The sequence below is a fragment of the Solanum lycopersicum genome, chromosome 1, assembly GCF_036512215.1.
Source record: "Solanum lycopersicum chromosome 1, SLM_r2.1".
Lineage (NCBI taxonomy): Eukaryota > Viridiplantae > Streptophyta > Magnoliopsida > Solanales > Solanaceae > Solanum > Solanum lycopersicum.
This window is the reverse complement of record NC_090800.1, coordinates 50,052,879-50,059,448: the sequence shown is the minus strand read 5'-3', so window position 1 is coordinate 50,059,448 and position 6,570 is coordinate 50,052,879. Positions and strand designations below refer to the sequence as shown.

The 6,570-nt window shown below is 32.2% G+C and overlaps 1 pseudogene; it reads left to right on the top strand.

The window, feature by feature from the left end:
• On the top strand, positions 1-6,166 carry LOC109119591 (F-box/kelch-repeat protein At3g06240-like; annotated as a pseudogene).
• The last annotated feature ends 404 nt before the right edge of the window (positions 6,167-6,570 follow it).

Here is a 6,570-nt window from a genome sequence, read left to right as displayed (position 1 = left end):
ATGACAGTTGACTCTGTTGGTATTCTTCGACTAGATGATAGGTTCTGTGTACCAGACAAGGGTGGGTTAAGATGAGTTATTCTTGAAGAAGCTCACAACTCTAGATATACTATGCACCTTAGTTCCACTAAGATGTATCATGACTTGAAGCAATTGTATTGGTGGAAAGTTATGAAGAAAGATATTGCTAATTTTGTTTCCAGTTGTTTGGCTTGTCAACAAGTTAAAGCAGAGCATCAACGACCTGCAGGATTACGACAAGAGATTCAAATTCCAGAGTGAAAATGTAAGAGAGTCACCATGGATTTTGTTGATGGTCTACCACGAACTCTTAGAGGTTATGACTCTGTATGGGTAATTGTAGACCGACTAACAAAATAAGCACACTTCTTACCGGTAAAGACTACATATAGTGGAGTGAGATATGCCCAGATATTTATAAATGAAATTCTTCGACTTCATGAAGTACCTATATCAATCATATATGATAGAGGGTCACGATTCACTTCACGCTTTTGGAGATCCTTCCAAGAAGCTTTGGGTACTCAACTAGATCTTAGTACTACATTACATCCACAAACAGATGGATAGTCTAAGCATACTATACAAATCTTAGAGGATATGTTGAGAGCTTTCATTCTTGATTTTTGTGGTAATTGGGATTCTTACTTGCCTTTAGGTGAATTTTCCTACAACAATAGCTTTCAATCCAGCATCCAGATGGCTCCATATGAAGCTTTGTATGGTAGGTTATGTCTTTATTCTATTGTGTGGTTTGAAGTTTGAGAGGCTAACGTGTTGGGACCAGACATAGTAGAAGAAGCCATGGAAAAGGTTCAGTTGATTAGGCAGCTATTGCTCATAGCTCAAAGAAGACAGAAGTCTTATGCAGATAAGAGAAGAAGAGCTCTAGTATTCACGGTTGGGGACAAAGTTTTTCTATGAGTTTCTCCTATGAAAGGTGTGATGCGGTTCGGCAAAAGAGGTAAGTTGAGTCAGCAATATATAGGACCGTAAAAAATACTAGACCAGGTAGGAGAAGTGGCGTATCATTTGGAACTTTCTCCTTATATGTCTTTCATCCACTAGTGTTACATGTTTCTATGTGGAGAAATTATATCTCAGACTCCTCTCATGTACTTGATGCACCGGCTATACCAAATTGATGAGAACTTAACATATGAAGAGGAACTTGTGGCTATTGTAGATAAACAAGTAAAAAGTCTAAGGTCAAAAGAAATTGTGTCTATGAAGGTCTTATGGAGGAACCATACCACAGAAGAAGCTACTTGGGAGTTGGAAAAGGAGATGCAAGACAAGTATCCTCTCTTTTTTAAGTCTACATGCATACATCTACTTTAAATTTGGGGACCAAATTTCTTAAGGTCGGGAGAATGTATTAACTTATATTTAAATAAGGGCATATAGGGAATTTAACCCTCATCAAAAAGAAGAGATTGGAAATTTAAAAAAATAACGCTGAGAGCCCTAATAGAATAGCAGCATTACCGCAACGTTAAAAAAAGGGAAAGAATAGAAAAAGCAGCAGTTGCATTTCTTTTCCAGCGAAGGGAAAAGACTATATGAAAACGTTTAAGGGTGAAAACCGTAAGGGGAATGGGAGGGGGAGGAGGTTTCAGGTAAATCTTTGTTTCCTTTCTACTTCTACAGACTTGCTAAGAATCCTAGCCCAAGTAGTTTGCTTTGGGGGATAGAAATCAGATTTGCTAGAGATTGAAAAATATATAGAATTAGTTGAATAATATGGATAAATAGATGAATTAGTAGTTTATTTCTCCAATTGAATTACTCTTGGTTTAAAGTTGTATGGTTCATCAAACTGGTAGGCAACCAATAGGTCCAAAAGAGGTTGGGTATTATGAATTTTAGCATGAAATATCCTATATGAAGGAGTTAACATGAAATTGTTCTGCATGTGATTATAGATTGACCAAAGGAGTTTGTACGGATTAATCAAGTGGAAAGCTTGGTAATTCGACAAGAGTAAGTGAGTAGTAATCTTACCACAGTTTATGGTTTATAATTTGCATGATTTTTACATGGTTTATAAAGTAAATGTGTTATTGAATGTTTTGAACTTGCATGTGGGACAAGTCTTTTACTGGATATAATACTGAAAATATTATTTGAGGTGATCTCATTCTTACAAGATATAACTACTATTTCTTAAAAGGTTTTACACGTCATTTGAGAAATAGTATTTTGATAGGTGATTGTTAAACTTTAAAATGACATGATTTGATAAGATTTAAATGTTCTATTCAATTTTTAAATGCTTTTACTGATTATAAGGAAAATATAAATGGGAGTAGATCTTGATGAATCCCGTTGCTAATGGCGAGATCGTTAGACCAAGTGCACCCTGTAATTATCGATTACTAATAAAGTCCTTGATAGTAGGAACATAGAATTTATATACCGTTACCAATAACCCTCGAGTTAGGATCTATCGATATGAATATTTAACTCATTTATTAGGAGTTCACTATTATTGGTTGCTTTGTAAAGAGAAGCTACATTGATTATATGATTCATCCTTGGAAACCTCCCAGCTATAAGATTTGATACATAAATGTTTCTCTGGGTTACTATCAAGTATTTATATATTTTGCTTATATGAGGCACATAAGATGGATATCAATATGATTACTGAAAAAGTTTTACTTCACCATTTGATTATCATACTAGTATGTTTTTTGACTTGTCCATCATTAAAATAGTTGTGGTTAAGTGTTATTACTCAGTGAGCTAGTATCTCACTCCTCGCTCATTGTTTTTACAGAGAACTCAGGTGGTATTGACTAGGATTTCATTAACTGGAGAATGTGATTTGGTAACTAGAATATAAGAGATAAGCATCTTCGAAAGCATAAGGGCCTACTAAATGTAAGGGTATTCACTCCTCCTCTAGGGTATTACTTTCAGCTAGAGCACGAGTATACCCGTTGGGTTTATGGGAGCTCGTCGGATTTAGTTAGTTGTTGTCTTTTTTCTTTGTGTGTGTACACTTGTGTGCATACCTATTAGATTTTTCTTTCCTGTTTCATGTAGTATTTTAGATTCTTGCATTTTACAGTACTTTTGCTTTTCTTACTCAGTCGTCCTATTAGGTCTACTTGTTACCTATTGTTTTGGTACTCATACTACACTCTACTTCTGCATTCGTGATGTAGATTCGAGCACCAGCTACCAGCGTTGACATCGAGCGTGCAGCAGTCTAATCTGGAGACAGAGGTGAGAACTTGGAAGTTTGTGCTATATCAGTCTCAATCTATATATGACTTGTCCTTTGCTTATTGAGACAATCTTTTTCTATGGTCCACTCTTGGGACTTGTACTTATTTTGTTAGTAACTCTGTACATGTGACTTCCAGGTTTAGGAAGAGATCTCTTATTTGTATAGATATTTTGGCTTGCTTTTGCTTCTTCATCTATGATTCTTGTTAGTTATGTCATTGTTTAGTTTGAGTTTAGTTTTCTGCCCTCAATCATATTACTTATAGTTTCACGATACGGGCTGGCTTTCCTACTAGTGGGTTATAGTAGGCGCCATCAAGAACCAAGGAATCGGATCGTGACACTTACAAAGTTTGAAAACCAAGTTGTAGTTTGCGCGATAGAAAATCATTAAACTTTTTGTCAAGTATAAGTTGCTAAAAAAGTATATTTATGTATATGAAAATGAATGCATATTTATTATCAAGAATGTCTTCTCATTTGATGTAGAGTTATTCCATTCTCCTTATTGCATCATGTTTTGTTGATCTCGATAGTTTGCCCACAAAAAATATTGTAAGTGCATATTTGAACAACTCTGACAATTTCCCTGTTATACCAAGAAGAATATAAACTTAAAAAGTTCATAGTTTAAAGTGTTAGAAAACCTATCTACTTATTGATAGAAAAAGAAAGCAAATTTGTCTAATTTTAATTTGAAATGAATTTTCAAAAGATAAAGTAGACTTTCCATTTAAGGATATGTTGAATACATTAAAAGTATCTTTTAGTTTTGTGGCATTAAAGATGCGCCCCCACCCCCAAGAAAAAAAGTCATTCTATATTAAACTAATAAAAATAAAAATACAAGAAATAAATTATAAATAGAGGAGTACCTATTAAATCTAGTTTGGACTGTTCAGACAAGTTTTTGATCAAAAAAAATTCATCAATAATTTTAGACTTACATAGCTTGAACACCACATTATAGTTTGTGCAACACAAAATTATTGATCTTCTTGTTATGTAGAAGTTGCTGCAAAGTATATTTATTGCTATGAAAATGAGTACATATTAACTATCTAGATAGTCTTCTCCTTTGCAGTTGAGTTATTCTATTCTACTTGTTGCATCTATTTTTGATGATAAGTCTAGTTTACTCACAACAAAGTAATTGCTTAATTGAGCACCTCTTACAATTTCCTTATTTTAAGAAGAAGAATAGAAAACTTACAACATTCATAGTTTAAAAGTGTGAGGAAATAAATCTCTCTAAAGAAAAGTATGAAAAGGTTCTTATTGTACCTTATTGGATGATCTATCAATCTTTCAAGAAATCACACCTTTTTGTAAATGTCATAACCCATCAAAAAAGGCACAACACTATAAAAAAAATTACAACCCTTCGGAAAAGTCACTACCCATCAATGTGAAAATGTGTCAGTTTTTAATATAACATAGATAAGTAAATTAATAAATAAATATAATAGAAAATGTGGAACATATACTAAAATGAGTGTTTTAAGTTGGAGATATCATAATAATAAAACATTCACGGTAGGGATAGAAGTATAATATATATAACTAATTTGAGATTAATTAACTTAAAGTAGATGTAACTGTTTTAAAGAAAAAAGAAAAATATGTTTAGAAAACACATCGGAACCAGAAAATACCTGGTGCTTAGTTTGTTATGGATCTTAATGTGCGAAGAATAAGCTTCGGATATAATTCATATGAGGTGTTAATATTAATGCTTTATATAGCACATAACTTTTCGAACTGCAACAGAAATTATATCACAAAGAATCTTATAATGGTGGATGGAATTATGAGACTTTAGAGACTTCCACTAAAATTTATCTTGCGATTCAAATGTGTCTCCAAAACCTTTTACACTCTCATACAATCTTCAAGTTTCAACAATCTTCATTTGAATCACACAACAATATCAACATACGATAAAATTCTCCAAAAGCGCTCCTTCAAAGAAAATATTCAATGATATAAAGCTATTTTTTCTTTTATTTCAAGTGAGGGTAATGATAATCTAAAGTTTGTATTATCCGGATCTAGATGTTCCTTATACGATAAGTACTACTAGTGTAGACAATGATTTACTCATCGATTCTAGACATGGTTTAATTGCTTTAATGGACCCAGTAACCACAATATTGTACAATGTATCAACAGGAAATTACATACTGGTCCCCTCAAGCCCTTTTACCATTCAAAAGAGATTTTATCAATCCATTAATAGTGGTGGTTTTGGTTTTGATTTCATTATTAATGATTTCAAGGTTTTTATATTTTCTGAAGTTTTCAAGGAAGATGGTTATGGGTACATAGAAGATGGGAAGACAAAGGTTGAGGTTTATGAATTAGGTATTGATATTTGGAGAGAATTGGATCATGTGAATCCACAGTTACCCACATTAGATTGGTTAAATTCTTCGACATCTTATAAGGGAGTTTACCATTGGATTGCATTCTATGAAGGCGAAGATGAAATCCTTTGCTTTAACATCACCACCGAAATTTTTCTCAATATGAAAATACCTGAAAGTCTCCATTTTTCAAATGGGACACTCCATAGCCTCCTACTTTTAAATGAGTGTCTAAGCTTAGTATGTTACCCTTGTGAAGGGTCATTGGTTGATCCAACAACAAATTTGATGGAAATTTGGATAATTGAGGATTACAATGTTTATGAGTCTTGGATTAGAAAATTCACAATAATTGCTTTTCCTACTTATTCCCCATTAGCAATATGGAAAGATTATATATTGTTTTTTCAAAGTAAAACTGGATATTTTGTGTCATATGATCTCAACACCGATGAAATCAAGGAATTGAATATATATATGGGTGTATAAAGAGTATGAGAGCTATAAATTACAAAGAATGCTTCACTCCAATTCAAACATAAAACTTATAAATTAGCATTCAAGTTCAAAACTTTCATAAAAGGTATGATTCTGCAAGCTTTTACCCTATGAATTAGAACCACACTATATTCATCTCAAATTATTTTTCATTATTTTTTTAAAACTATTATTAGTATTTTCATATATAAATTTTAAAGATAAAAGTAATAAGTCTCTCTCATTTTACCGTAAAAAGAAATTATAGTTATTGACAGATTAATGATAGAATAAATATCAAGTTATTATAATTGATTATATCTTAAGACATAAATAAGAGTAAAAAGTATTAGATTTAAAATTTGTCCTAATAAATTTTTCATTATAGAGTATGATATTCTACTTAAAATACATATATTTAGTCAATATATGCATTGTTATAAATTCATTGAACTAATTAAGTGGATTG